The sequence below is a fragment of the Podarcis pityusensis genome (assembly GCF_964106645.2).
Source record: "Podarcis pityusensis genome assembly, chromosome: 8".
Classification (NCBI taxonomy): domain Eukaryota; kingdom Metazoa; phylum Chordata; class Lepidosauria; order Squamata; family Lacertidae; genus Podarcis; species Podarcis pityusensis.
This window is the reverse complement of record NC_138033.1, coordinates 56,793,369-56,809,009: the sequence shown is the minus strand read 5'-3', so window position 1 is coordinate 56,809,009 and position 15,641 is coordinate 56,793,369. Positions and strand designations below refer to the sequence as shown.

At 43.7% G+C, this 15,641-nt stretch overlaps 1 long non-coding RNA gene across 1 annotated transcript in view, besides 3 other annotated features; it reads right to left on the bottom strand.

Moving 5' to 3' along the window:
- LOC308482464 overlaps positions 1 to 6,663 on the bottom strand; it is a 73,067-nt gene extending 66,404 nt beyond the window's left edge. The window contains exon 1 of the long non-coding RNA XR_013989285.1: positions 6,484 to 6,663. This is a non-coding gene — a long non-coding RNA (uncharacterized lncRNA). The remainder of the gene's footprint in view (positions 1 to 6,483) is intronic.
- Positions 2,263 to 2,360: a sequence feature (RNA overlapping with rRNA (AC0LMH_025126) was converted to a misc_feature.).
- Positions 6,664 to 10,611: 3,948 nt separating the features above from the next.
- Positions 10,612 to 10,690: a sequence feature (RNA overlapping with rRNA (AC0LMH_025126) was converted to a misc_feature.).
- An 884-nt stretch (positions 10,691 to 11,574) lies between these two features.
- Positions 11,575 to 11,789: a sequence feature (RNA overlapping with rRNA (AC0LMH_025126) was converted to a misc_feature.).
- Positions 11,790 to 15,641: the final 3,852 nt, after the last annotated feature.

Here is a 15,641-nt window from a genome sequence, read left to right as displayed (position 1 = left end):
TTCTTACTTCTTTGTGAGCATGTCTCTCCAGTTATGGGGACTACTGACAATGAAGAACAGAGGCCTTGAAATAGACAATACCTGTTATCTACCCAATATTTCTGATTTTCATGTCACTTTGAACTGGATCTTCATTTGACCGCATGCTGAGTCCAAAAAGAATTTCTTTGTCGGCTGATCCAAAGATGCCAGAAGATGCTCGGAAAAAAAGTAAACTGCGGGAATCTGCTCAATAAAGGCAAGATGAAAAACAAGCCTTTGCCATTCACTACACGCACGGACAGTGCTTTTAACTTCTGCCTATTTTGGTGCTGCAAAGAAGCCCCCTAAATGCAAATTTTGTGTGTGTGTTGTTCCAAGGCTAGATTATAGCTTTCTCTGTGCATAAAATAACAAAAAACAAGCATAAGCCCCGACAAGAACGGTGAGTATGGAGAAGTAGCCAGATTACTTAAAGTAGACCCCTGGCTTTCGGAAGCCCAATGCAAGGAGACTTTTGCTGCTACTGAGCCACTGCTGCTCTTGAGCAAATGTCAAGAGGCCTATTCCCAACAAAAGATTGGCAGCCTTTCACTGGGAGTTGCGGGGCGGGGGGGGGGGAGTCAGATTTGGCAGCTCTGCTTAGCAGAGTGATTCAGCTAAAATTTGGCCGGGCTTCAGTAAGCTTTCATTTGTTTGTGTGTGTGTGTGTGTGTGTGTGTGTGTGTGCATGCGTGGTTGTTGACTGCTAGAAAACTCCTGGCCAGAACAGGCAGAGAGACAGGATTCCAAGGCACATTTTCATCTCCATCCAGCGGGCTCTCGTCCTGATTGGGCAAGGATAAAGCTGGGCCCAGTGAATTGATCAATGAAAAAGGTTCAATGGAAACCAGCCAACGAAATCATCAAAAAGAGCCGGGGCGGGGGACTGGATGGCTCAGAAGGATCTGTGATGGTGGGAGGGGGAAAGAAATAACAAAAGCAAGGGGGGGAGGAGAGAAAAACCTCCTTTGACTTAAATGGGGATGAATTAGACTAGCCTTGCCTGATTAAAAGAAGAAGTTTGAGCCAACAGAACTTTTTTTGGGTGTGTTCTATTAATGGCATACATAGTTCCAGAATTGCTGGATACCTTAGGTGGGAAACTCTTTTCTGGCTGAGGGCCACATTCCCTTCTGGGGGCTGGTGATAAAAGTGGACAGAGCAATATATGTAAAATATTTACATTGTTCACTAGACTGGTTTCTTCACGCACCCCTGTTTGCGTTCCATCCAGGGAAGAAAGTGGCATGATCAGAATTCAAGGACAGATTTCAGCCAGGTAAAGAAAATCTTAAGGCCAGATGAATTGAAAGCATGTGGTTTCCCTCAATCCTGGGAATGGTCATTTACCACTCCCTGTGCTACAGTTCCCAACACCCCCAATGAACTACAGTTCCCAGAGTGGCTTAACCATCAATCCCTCTTCACAAGGAACTTTGGGAGCTGTAACTCTGTGAGGGGAATAGGGGTCTCCTAACAATTCTCAGCCTGCTTAACAAACTACACCTCCTATAATACTTTGAGGAAAGCCGTGAGGGTTTAAAGTGGTGTGATAGTGCTTTAAATGTTCTGTGTGTATAGTATTGGGGTTTCTGAGTAAGGATGCATGGAGCCCAGCTGCAACTGGGGACCAATAGGCCCCCTGCTTTTCCCTCTTAGTGACCACGCGGAGGCCAGTTGCAATTACTCTTGCCCCACTAATTCCCTCTCCGTCCCACAGCCACCTGCTCGCCCTCCCTCTGCAGCCGTACTTTGTAGTGCACATTCTTTCTACCAAGTCATCAGTAACGTCAGCTGGAGCAGATGTCTGTTCTGTAATTGATTAGGTATCTTTCTGCGGCAAAACCGTTTTGAGTTGTGATCAAATGAGCAGTTGGTAGGGCCCAGGCTCTGAGCATCAGAATCTGATTATGTCCTCAAAAAAAACACAGCCTTTGAAGTGGGCCAGAGAACACTTGGGTAATTCCAGTTTATCTGTCTTCTGCAAAATTCATCTCGAAGGGAGGGATTTTTGCCCAGGTGTGTGTGTGGGGGGGAGGCAACGAGCTTGTTTCCATTATGACCCATCTGTTGACTTCAAAGTTCAGACATTGGCAAGAGATTGATTTAAAAACCTGGCAAGCTGGTTTTGCTTGCTTCTATATACTTGGGGCAGCTGGTGGATTCAGACAACCAGTGTTCTTCCCCCCTCCCAGTCCTATCCCAATTTATTTTTTCCCTAATTTCTATTTACTTTTGAAGTCACCAGGTGTGGGGGATCATGTGCTTAAGAGGGCTGAATGAGGCTCCGAAGAATTGAGGGACCTCCAGAAATGATCTGGCGCTATGATTTTTGAACTGTAAGTCTGTTGTGTTTTTTAAAAAAAACATTAAGTTGCTTTACAATACAGTGGTACCTCGGGTTATATACGCTTCAGGTTACATACGCTTCAGGTTACACACTCGGCTAACCCAGAAATAGTGCTTCATGATAAGAACAGAAATAGGGCTCCGGTGGTGTGGCAGCAGCAGGAGGCCCCATTAGCTAAAGTGGTGCTTCAGGTTAAGAATAGTTTCAGGTTAAGAACGGACCTCCAGAACGAATTAAGTACTTTTTTTTTTTTTAATGATATTTATTCCAAGTTTAGGATTACAAAAAAGAATAGAAAAACCATACAAAATAAAATAAGCATATAACAAAACAAACAATAAAAAAGACTTAACAAAAAATATAAAGATGCATTGCATTAAAATAAAGCAAAAAACAAATTAAACCTTTACCTAACCTTTTTTCCCTTTACTTATTTCCATGACCTCCTCTCACCTCCCAACTTTGTATTCTAGTTCAAGTCGTATTTCCAGCAGATCCTTCTAACCTTATTTTCATTTACTTATTTTAACGTTCAATAATGTAATTAATCCTCCTCTATTTCATCAATTTCCATACCTCATTTTTACTTAATCCATTATATCATATCTGCCAAAACGACCTAATATTCTTTTTCCAACCTCTTTCTAACATTCTTTTATATTGCAATATTTTTGAAGATATATTTTAATTTTTTTCCAGTCTTCTTCCATCGACCCTTCTCCCTGGTCTCAAATTCTGCCGGTCATCTCAGCCAATTCCATATAGTCCATCACTTTCATCTGCCATTCTTCTCGGGTAGGCAATTCTTGTGTCTTCCAGTACTTCCCAATGAGTATTCTTGCTGCTGCTGTCGCATACATGAAAAAAGTTCTATCTTCCCTTCGCACCAATTGGCCGACCATGCCCAGGAGGAAGGCCTCTGGTTTCTTCAGAAAAGTATATTTCAATACCTTTTTTAATTCATTATATATCATTTCCCAGAAGGCCTTGATCTTTGGGCACGTCCACCAAAGGTGAAAAAATGTACCTTCATTTTCTCTACATTTCCAACATTTATTATCGGGCAAATGATAGATTTTTGCTAGCTTGACTGGAGTTAAGTACCACCTGTAGATCATTTTCATTATATTTTCTCTTAAGGCATTACAAGCCGTAAATTTCATACCTGTGGTCCATAACCGTTCCCAGTCAGCAAACATAATATTATGTCCGAAATCTTGTGCCCATTTAATCATAACAGATTTAACCGTTTCATCCTGTGTGTTCCATTTCAGCAACAAATTATACATTCTTGACAAATTCTTAGTTTTAGGATCTAACAATTCAGTTTCCAATTTGGATTTTTCCTCCTGGAAACCAATCTTTTTATCTGAATTAAAAGCCTCCCTTATTTGATAATAATGAAGCCAGTCTTGAACTTTGGTTTTTAGTTTGTCGAAACTCTGCAGCTTTAGTTTATCTCCAACTTGTTCTAAAATTTCACAATATTTTGGCCAGTTTGTCTCCATGTTGGTTTTTTTCAAAGCCTTAGCCTCCATTGGTGACAGCCACCTTGGTGTTTTACTTTCCAACAAATCCTTATATCTCACCCAAACATTAAACAGTGCTTTCCTGACAATATGGTTCTTGAAGGCCTTATGCGCTTTAACCTTGTCATACCATAAGTATGCATGCCATCCAAAAACATTGTCAAAACCTTCTAAGTCCAAAATGTCCGTGTTTTCAAGAAGCAGCCAATCTTTCAGCCAGCAAAATGCGGCTGATTCATAATAAAGTTTAAGGTCTGGCAGGGCAAATCCACCTCTTTCTTTAGCATCAGTTAAAATCTTAAATTTTATTCTTGGCTTTTTGCCCTGCCATACAAATCTCGAAATATCTCTCTGCCATTTCTTGAAACAGTCCATTTTGTCCAAAATCTGTAGTGTTTGAAACAGAAACAACATCCTAGGCAATACATTCATCTTTATCGCAGCAATTCGGCCCAACAATGATAACTTCAATTTTGACCATATTTCCAAATCCTTCTTTACTTCTAACCAACATTTTTCATAATTATCTTTAAACAAATTCACATTTTTAGCAGTCATATGAACCCCTAAATATTTCACTTTCTTAACTAATGTTAATAGAACGAATTAAGTACTTAACCCAAGGTACCACTGTACTGTTGTAGTGGGACAGCAGATATACTGCCTCCTTCCCTACTACAAACCTCCTTGGATGCTAAGATCAGCGAAAAGGCCCTCTTGGTAGTTGCTCCACCCGAGAGGGGGTTTCTCTGTGGCAGCCTCTAAGTAGTGGGACTCCCTCCCCACAGAGGTGCGTCTGTCACCTTCGTTGTATAGCTTTTGTCAAATACTGAAGACACACCTCCTTACCCTGGCTTTCGACAATTGAGACATAACTTTTTAGGATCCACCTTATTTCTATGATTGTAAGTTGTTTTGAACTTTTTTTTTTTTTAAAGTGCATTAACAGTTGTAACCTGTTCTGGGATCCTGGGGCAAAGGGCAAGTAAATTGTGACAACAACAACAGGATCATAAAACCATAGAATCAGAGTTGGAAGTGACCCCCAAGGGTCATCTAGTCCAACCCTCTGGGCAGTAGTCCAGGAGATGACCACAAAGAGAATAATAGCTCAAGCCAGAAGAGTCTTGACTATAAGCACATATATTAGTATGCGTGTAAGAGCAGCAGATGTCAAATTTGTGCTCTGTGGAGCCCTGTGATATTTACTTAGAACAGGGTTAGGGAACCTCAGTGCCAGGGACCAAATGTAGCCCTCCAGGGACTCTTCTTCCCAGGCTACACTTCCTCTTCAGTCATGCCCCCTGTCCCTAGGCCACACCCCTCATTGAGCCTTCTTTGCACCCTCCAGTGTTCAAACCCAGAACACCACCCTAGTCCAGCATTCTGTTTGGCAGAGCAAAGCAAGTACACTCGCTGTACGTCAGGCAGGATTAAGGCTTTGTACTATGGCACCGAGTAAGCCAGATAAGGTATCTGCTTCCATGAGGTCCAGTGGCTTGCCTGCTTAAATAATATTTAAAAGTTTGAACTTGCAACATGTCAGCTTTCTTATATACCAGAAAGCACTTCTCCAACATCTCACTTTCCAAGCTTAAAATCAATACAAGCACAGCTGCATTAGTCATTTCCTAAGGAAAACATTTCAGTGTTTCGCCCTCCGCAGTTCCTGAACTGGAAGGATGTTCTAGGAGTCAGCTTTTTACCAAAGTTGAGTGTGGGGAGCAGCTAGGCACCCAGATAGGCATGGCAGCATCAGCCACCCACAAACGAGTAGCAGCCATTAGATGAAAATCTAGTGCAAACAGCCCACTTGCAAGCTTAGTAATAAACCTGATGCAATGCCGATTATGAAACCAGTACAGGTGTGATGAAGTGATGGGAAGATTTCAGCTCTATATCCCCATACCACACAACATACTTCCTGTCCCCATAATCCTATGTCTTCTTCCGTTCCATGAGAACGGAAAGGCCAGCAAAACATCTTGGCTCTTATTTGAAAGGAGCCTGGATGGCAGTGGATGTTTCAAGAACAGGAAGAAGAAGAGAAGAAGAAGAGTTTGGATTTGATATCCCGCCTTTCACTCCCCTTCAGGAGTCTCAAAGCGGCTAACATTCTCCTTTCCCTTCCTCCTCCACAACAAACACTCTGTGAGGTGAGTGGGGCTGAGAGACTTCAAAGAAGTGTGACTAGCCCAAGGTCACCCAGCAGCTGCAGGTGGAGGAGTGGAGACGCGAACCCAGTTCCCCAGATTACGAGGCTACCACTCTTAACCACTACACCACACTCTCCCCAGTTTGTAGTGCCCATCCAGTTGAAGTTGCCAACTCGGGAGCACCCGAGATCCTGAAATTTCAAGACCAAAACCTGAGAGTGACCCCTGTTGATTCTTCTTCTGCTTTCCCTGCTACCACTGAGCCCTGGAGATGGAGGTTAATTGGGAGAGGAGGGAGCAAAGGAAGGCAGCCCCCCTCCCCCCGCCGAGAGCCTATGTCATAATTCACAGACAGATCCTGCGGGGCTGAAGCTTACACACATAGTCTTAATTTAGTTTTAAAACAAAACAATGCACTCTCACCCACCTGGAGGGGACCAGGCAAATGTGGAGCCTTCAGGTCAGCCTGGAGGTCCGGCAACCCTATCCCTAACACATTTTACATGGGAATTTGTGTTCTCTGCAAGAAGGAACACAGATCAACATAGGCCCAGGATCTCCAGCCAGAGTTGATTCTGTGTGAGTAATAAAATGGCTTCCAAGCCTGGATGTGTTTTTGGCACAACTGTTTTCCTTTTGTGTGTGTTTCCCCATTACTGGGACCTCCCAGAATGTAGGAAGGCTTTTTACTGGCAGCTGGAAATTCTAATGAATTCTTCTAACTTGACAAGAAAGCCACGAGGCCTACACGCACGCACACACACAGCCCCTTCAAATCATACACATGACAGTAATTATCTCCTTTGCTGATGTCGAAAAAAGCCAAAGTTTGCGTCATGCTGGATACCTCCAATAATCATTTGCATGGAGATGTGGCGTCTGTGGCATCAGGACATCCCAGCGCCAGCACTGGGGCACATGCTGGCACAAAGGCTCAATTAACAGCAATGAAGCTGCAAGAGAACAGCTCAGGTGACGGAATGAAACCAGAATCTGAGTGTCAAGAAATGAGATGGCACACTAGCCGTTCCGGAATGGTTGTTTTGTTTCTGTTTTCTGGGATTGAGTGCTGAGGGAAATTACATCCATACTTGGTAAAGATTCCTGGGAACTGAGGATGCTGCTAGTTGTTAGGAGGCCTCTATTGCCCTCACAGAGCTACAGTGCCCTGTGAAGAGGGATTGATTGTTAACCCACTCTGGGAATTGTTGCTCTGTGAGGGGACAGGAACACGTTTAGGAAACCTTACTTGGGTTCAGAAGTACCCAAACAAGCAAAATAACCCCATGTCCACATACTGATCTATGTAAGCAGCTTTCATGCTGTGTTCCAGAAACTCCTGAGGCTCCTCAGGTAGATTGTTGTTTATTAGAAGATTGGCAATTGCAGCTGTCAAGGCCCCAGCCCCAACCTCTCTGTGGTATAGTGGTTAGAGTGCTGGACTAAGACCTAGGGGACCAGAGTTCAAATCCCCAATCAGTTATGAAGCTTGGGCCAATCACTGTCTCTTAGAGTACCCTACCTCAAAGGGTCGTTTTCAAGATAAAAGAGGGGGGGGGAGAGAGCTGCATACACCACCTTGATTTCCATGGTGAAAAGGTGGGATAGAAATGTTTAAATAAATAAAAGAAGGGGGTTGGGTCTTGGGGCCACCATTTAAATTTCCCACAAATCCCCTGGGTGATGTTTTGGGGAGCATTGTGGAAATTAAAATGGCAACTACCAGCCGTGCAGGGCTGATCCAGAGTGCTGCTTCTTCCACCACTGTTGCTGCTACTACTAGGTAAGCGGGCATGTATGGGTCTGAGCCTTAAACCCAGTGGCTAAACTTACCCAGAATCCTTTGCACCATGCAAGGGTTCTGTGGCAAACAGCCAGTGTGGAAAGGGGCTCCATAAAGGTGCAGGCAGAGGGGAGGAGGAATTGATATGGCTAATCCATTTTGAACACTTTACAGTGGTACCTCAGGTTACATACGCTTCAGGTTACAGACTCTGCTAACCCAGAAATAGTGCTTCAGGTTAAGAACTTTGCTTCAGGATGAGAACAGAAATCGTGCTCCGGAGGCGCGGCAGCAGCAGGAGGCCCCGTTAGCTAAAGTGGTGCTTCAGGTTAAGAACAGTTTCAGGTTAAGTACCGACCTCCGGAACAAATTAAGTACTTAACCTGAGGTACCACTGTATAAAGAAATGCATGCATGCTTTTCTGAGAAATGCATGCATGCTTTTCTGGGTTTCTCTTTGGCCCAAAAGCTTGCACTTTTGTGTGAGTTGCAAAGTATGAGGAGCCACTGAGTCTCCTTTCATTGCCCTGAATTCCTTTTCTGCAATTCTTGACAATACCAAGGGGAGCTCTGTGGAATTCCACCACCAGGGTGCGTTGGTAATGAAAGAGGAAAGACCAATGTGTTGTGGCAATGTGATGTCTTGTCCGGACTCAAGTGGAAGGGGGAGCAAGGAAGAACAACATGTCACTTTTGATCCTGATTCTTCTGAGGAGGGACAGGATCAGGACCTCAAACTTACTTCTGAGAGCAAAAGGGAGGGAAACCGGCCCAGGCAGTTTTACAGAGGGAACCTTTTCTCGAGGAGAGACAAAACTAACAAGACACCTTAAACTTGTGTGGCAGCCTTTGAAAAAAACAGAGAGTTCAAAAGGATGAAGCTTTCTAAATTCACAAGAAAGATGAAAAAGGAGCTGGAAGGCAAAGAACAAGAGGTACCCCTCCTCCGCCAACCTTGCTCTGGCCAAGCTGAATAAGCTGCATGGTCTTATAACAGATGGAAGGAAGATGCTTGAATTGCGCAGCTATAGGTGGGTGGGGGGAGAAATATGATTCCGTTTGTTTTTAAAGCCAAAAGTATCAGCTTTGCACTTTCTAAAACAATATGTGAACCAAATTGCAACCATCCTTCGAAATTTGCAGTTACAGTGGTACCTCGGGTTAAGTACTTAATTTGTTCCAGAGGTCCGTTCTTAACCAGAAACTGTTTTTAACCTGAAGCACCACTTTAGCCAATGGGGCCTCCTGCTGTCACCGTACCGCCAGAGCACAATTTCTGTTCTCATCCTGAAGCAAAGTTCTTAACCCGAGCTACTATTTCTGGGTTAGCGGAGTCTGTAACCTGAAGCATATGTAACCTGAAGTGTATGTAACCCGAGGTACCACTGTATCTGACTTTTGCAATGCAGTTCTCCAACCAAAGTGTTTACTACTGTTGTTGTTGTTGTAACCCTGTTTCCCTCCCAGAGCTACAGTTTCCACAGTGGTTTAACAATCAGTCCCTCTTCACAGGGACTGATTCACAACTGGAAATTGTAGCCCTGTGTGGGGAATAGGGGTCTCCTAACAACTATCAGAAACCTTAACAAACCACTGCTCCCAGAATTTTATGGGGGAAGCCATGACAGTTTAAGTGGTATCATAGTGCTCTAAATGGATGGTGTGAATTTGGCCTAAGTGTGGTGAAAGTGGTTTTGAAACAGATTCTCTGCCATCAAAGCAAATGCTGCAGGATGCAACTCTAATTCACTTCAACTGCGCTCTCCTTAGCAGCAAATTCTACATATGCCCTCATCACCCATTGCATGTTGAGTGGCACCCATCGGTCGGAATCAGGCTTGCCAGGTGCCAACAAAGACAACCCAGATACCACCCTTTAACCCAGAGATTTTGGCAGTTGAGAAAAGCAGCCTAAATTCCAGGTTTTATATTCCATTCTGTTCTGAAGCAGAGCTGTGGTTTGGTTCATATTAAAATGAAAACCAAACTTAATTTCTTCCCCACCCATAGCCTTAATCTTTGATTAATTCCTATCTTTCTTCTCCTTCAGCAAATCACCAGCTATTTCCTTAGCCATTTCCCCCTCTCTTTTAATTGTATTGTTATTTTAAAACAAAAATGGGGGGGGGGTGGCAATTACAGGCAATTCCAAGGGTAAGAACATTGCTGGGAAGGAGCATGCTACACCATAAATTCATCTGGGATGTAAATCAATGGCCAGATGTCTCTCCACATGTGACCATATGTCTTGATTTTTTCTTAGGCTAAGAGACATTTTGAGGGCACATCTAGATTTGTGTGTGGAACGTGTGTGTATCAAAAATGAGCCTCTGATTTCAGGTGGGGCTGGGCATCTGAATTCATTTACGCATGGTCTCAGGGCAGATGGCACACAGGTCTGCAGAGATGTAAGCCCCAAAGCATATTGCCCCATTTTGCCATCAGACCCTTTAGAATGTTTGTAGAATGAGAAACATTACGAAATATGTTCCCTGGTAGTCTCTAGGGTTGGCCAAAATGATTCATGCTTTCTCAAACAGGCTTAATGGTCCACATGTGTTTAGACTTCTTGAAACTGCTCTTTGGGGGCAGGGGGAAGGCTTAGCTGGATGGGTTTAACAGCAAGACCAAATCTTGTCAAAAACAACAACCTAACTTCCAGTTCAGATTGGGAATTTAACATCCTCTTTTTATGTATTTTTATTATTTTCTCAAAGGCTTCCCATTTTAATTACAAAACTGATTTGAAACTTCTTTTTTATTGTGCCACAGCTGCCTCTGAGATTCTTCACTGGATACTGAATTACAACTGATGATCTTTTAGTGCAATCCTATGTAGATTTACCCAGAAGTAAGAGCCTGAAGTGGAAGAGGGAAAAGGATGGGGGGGGTGTGTTAGGCCCACTGTGGCCGATCAGAGAATCATAGAGTTGTAGAGTTAGAAGGTTAGAAGGTACCCTAAGGGTCACCTGGTCTAAACTCCTGCAATGCAAGAATCTCAACTAGATCATACGTGACAGATAACCAGCCAACCTCTGCTTAAACATGAAGAGAAGTGGTATCCCATCCCATCTCACCTCACTTTGAACATTGCCCTGAGTTTATTAGTGCTTAGTCCCAGGTAAGAGTTCATAGGATCGTAGCCATAGAAAACTTTGCAGGAATTCTCTTTTCACAATCACCTGGCATTCAGAGGCATGCTTCCTCTCACAGTGAAGGTAGACTATAGCTGTCATGGATAGTAGCAACTGATAGATTTACCCTCTGTGAAATAGACCCTTGATAAGGGTCTTGGTGCCCTACTCAACACTTAAGGAAGCTGTGGTGGACTTTGGGTTCTCAAATTCTAGCAGCCGCCTATGTGATGGTAAATTTTGGCGCCCTCTGCCGCTCCATTCTACACCATTGTTGCAGTCCTGGCACCCAGTGCAGCCCAACTGACCATGCTACCCTAAATCCACCTCTGAAGGAAAGACGTCAGCTCAGTGGTGGAGCATCTGCTTTAATGCAGAAGGTCTCACGTTCAATCCTTGGGGTCTCCAGGTAAGACTGTGAATGTTCCCTCTCTGAAACCTTGCTGCCAGTCCGTGTAGAGAATATTGAGGTGAATGTCCTAACTCAATAAGGCACTAGGCAGTTTCTTACATTACTGTAAGACGAGGGGGAGATGTCTTGTGGTATTACTAAGCAGCACCTTTTTCCTTCTCTTCTTCTGTCAATGGCGTTTGGCTTCAGAGAGTTTTTTCCCTTTCTGGGTTGCATCAAAGCACGTCCTGCCTCATCGCACCTTAGAGCATCCTCAGAGCACAGTGACATGATCTGTGCCAGCCCACCTGGAAACACAACCGTTACAAAGCAGCAGCATCACCGATTCTCTTTCTACTTCTGCCATCAATGAACTGGAGAAAACAAGAGGCAGGAGCAGGCCAAACAGTGGGGATGCAGGCAGGGTAAGAATCGCTTTCTTTGTAAGGATAGAGGATGTAAGCCAAAATTCACCCCCCTGTCTTGTCAGCGAAGTTCCAGGCGTCAGCAGAGGATGCTGGCTGAACTTTGCCACTTTCTTCATGTTGTTGTTGTTGTTTAGTTGTTTAGTCGTGTCCGACTCTTCGTGACCCCATGGACCAGAGCACGCCAGGCACTTCTGTCCTCCACTGCCTCCCGCAGTTTGATCAAACTCATGCTGGTAGCTTCAAGAACACCATCCAACCATCTCATAACATACTACATCTCACGTGGCAGAGCCCTCATCTTACCCCCATGATGGAGGTGACATGATAGAAGTTTATAAAACCATGCACGGCATGGAGAAAGTGGAGAGAGAAAAGTTTCTCTCTCTCACTTCCGGGGTGGTGCCATCGGCAATGGCGGACTCCCTCTGATCTGGAGGGACTAGCTCCACGCGAAACGGGTCTTTTCCGCTACGGCGAAGCGGGGACCCTTTTAAAAATCACAGGCAGATGAAGCCTGTGACCATGGGACTCGGCGGGCACCTTTAGCGCCCCCCAACCCGCAAAAGAACCCACTAACGGGCTCCGGAGCGAAGAGGGGGAAGTGGCGCGGTGCTGAGAGTCAACTGCTTTTTCCGTGGAGCGAAGCCGCACAGCCGTTGCCGGAGAGCGCTGCCTTTTTCCTGGGACAATTTGGCTTCTAAAGTAATCACCCGTGAGTACTTAAATTTCGGACAATTGGACTTTAAATAAGGACTTGCGAGCAGAAATGAAAATTGGACTTAAAAGTTTACCTCAATTTGGCACTGAAATGGGAAGGTCTAAACAGGAAGTCAGCCTTCCGTTTCTTTGTAGATAGATTAAAGCAAAGACATGGCAAACTAGAGCTCAGAAAATCGCTTGTAAAAGATTAACTTTCATCATTTAAAATTGTTGAACCCCCCTTCGGAAGCAGGAGAAGAGGGGGGATTTTTTCGGACTGTTTAAACCTGCTGAAGTGAGTGTAAAGTAAAGTAACTTTCCACCGTCCTGATCCTGGAGCGGGGTGTCAGGACTGACGTTTTTTGAAGCTCATTGACCAGAGACAAACGTTTTTGACAGATAGCTATAATAAGAGAAACATTGATTCCATTGTTCCCCTTCGCATTTTAAAGGAACAAATATTGACAAAATATCTGAAAAAGGAAACTTTGTTGTTAGACTTGTCTTGAAAAGAAAGAACAAATAGAAGTTTTCCCCTTAGAGGGAGACTGTGAAACTGTAACCAACTTCGGGGAGCTTGCAGCTGTTACAGATTACAATCGTGGGAATAGACTTCTGGCCTTGCAGGACAATGTATTCAGAAGCTCTGTTGCGTGCTTTCTGTAAAACAAATGCCCTACTGGAACAGCTACATGAGAAGACGGACTTGATGACTGATGCGATCAGAAATTTTGAACAGGCAGTGGGAAATTATACGGAGCCCACCCAGGAATTAAATCAGGAGTGTGCCCTGACAGAACAGATGAGGGAAGAGGATGTTGCTGAATCTTGGGCGCCAGAGATGAAGGGAGCTGTGGCCCAGCAGGAACATGAGCTTTTGGACTTGACAAATGAACTTGGAAAAAGCCAGATTTGGAAAGATAAAGTTTGGTTTGGTTTGGAAATGGGGGGTTGGATAGACCCCCCTATGCAGGGATGTTTGGACCTTTCAAGTCTGGCAATGGGCCATGAGATGTTTGGGGTTGTGGGGGCTCTTAATTTTGGAGGGATTTTGAAACATGTTCTTAAATACCACATGGAGTTTAGTGTGGACTATGGAAAAGGGGCTGATTTGTCGAGAAGGGTCAAAAACATTGTTAAGCTGGAGTTCCCACGAGTGAAAGGAGCAGGAGACAAAGGAAAATACAGTTATAAATATGAAGAAGAGCTGCAGAAGGGACATGGAAGAGACTTAAGGGCCTCGGATACAAGGTTACCAGGTTAATGCGCTAGATCGATGGGATAATAAGGACTGACAAAACCCGGGACCAGGAGGAAGGGACGCTGGATGAAGACTGGATTGTTTTTATTTCCTTTTTTTACTACTAGGATTCTTTTATAAAATTGATGAATGTTAGAAAAATGTTGGAACGAAATTACTTGGCTTTAGCAAAAATGTTTAAAGAATTATGTAAGAATATTATGGTTATGAGAAGTTGGTAAAAATAAGATTTAAGTTTTAAGCTTTAAGGTTCTTTATAGTAAGATAAGATTAAAATAGATTAAGGTAATGTAATGACAGAATATTATGAAATATGGAAAGGATTTGCTGCGACAATTAACAACTAGGATACAAAAAAAGGGAGGAGGAGGAGGTCAAAGAAAGAAGTGAATGACAGTTGAGGATTTGAGAATGATGGATTTGTTTTTGAGTGTTTGTGGTGTATTTTTGTTTTTTGAATTTGTATTGCTTGATGTGGTTTGTTTTTTCTTTGTTTTTTTTCTTTTTTTCTGCTTTGTTCTCTTTTGTAATTCTAAAAATTTTCAATAAATATCGTTTAAAAAAAAAGAAAAAAAAAGAAAAGTTTCTCTCTCTCATAACACTAGAACTCATGGACATCCAATGAAGCTGAACGTTGGAAGATTCAGGACAGAGAAAATAAAGTACTTATTCATGCAGTGCACAGATAAACAATCAAACTCACTCCCATAGGAGGCAGCCATGGCCACAACTTGGATGGCTGTAAAATGACAAATTCATGCAGGAGAAGGCTATCAGTAGCCGCTAGCCATGATGGCTATGCTCTGTCTCCATGTTTGGAGGCAGTATCTTTGAGTACCAGTTGCTGGAAACCACAGGCGGGGAGAGGGCTCTTGTGTTTGGATCCTACTTGCCTGTTTCCCAACGGCATGTGGTTGGCAACTGTGAGAACAGGATGCTGGACCAGATGGGCCATTGGCCTGATCCAGAAGGTTCTTATATGTTCTTATGATTGCTGCATTCTCTCCTCAGTATCCAGAGACATTCATAGGAACTTCCTCAGGCCAGGTCAGAATCTTTTATTTTGCTCACAGCAGCAGTTGATTTAATCCTGTATTTCATATTTTGTGTTCTCTTTTAATATGTGTTATTGTAGGCAACCAATTAATCACTGTTTCTTTTATTAGTTTGCCAGATTGCATCACTGCAGTTAGATTCATTATTTCCAATTGTTCCCAAAAGTTCCTAACTGTTTCCAATTTCTTTGGCTCTCTTTGCTCTTTCCATGCTTTGGCGTAGAGTGTCCTGGCTATGGCCATTATATACAAAATCCGTTCTTGATTTTGTTTTATACTGTCTTGGCCTTGCTTGGCCTTGGCATGCTTAAGATTCTTTTTTCCAAGAAATACTTGGGTCCAAACTAGACACAATGGGAGCTCCGTCAGGATGCAGATCCAGGAGACCCATGGCTGAGGCTGGGCTACGCAGGTGTAACTCCCCATCCTCAGCTCAGATATGGGACCCAGCTGCCTGAGCCAAGCCTAGCAGATTGTAAACCCTAAAAAGGGGGTGTTCTGGCAGCAGGACCAGAGACAGGGGTCTTAGGCGGGATTCTAAGATCGTTTAGCTTGGTCACTTGTGGTGACAACCTGTCATAGGTTAAGCCAGCAAAAAGGGTGATATAACTCAAAGACTATCTTAAGGGCTTGTTTTCCCTCTGCCAGGCTTAGGCCTGCTCAGCCAGCAACAGCCTTGCTCCTAAACAAATTTTGGAACTGGGCTCCCCTATTTTTATCAAAGAAACGTTGGAGGGTATGGAGTTATGTGACTCCCCCCAAGCCAAGGAGATAAGTACTGTAACTATACAACCTTTAGAAGACACCTGAAAGCAGCCCTGTATAGGGATGTTT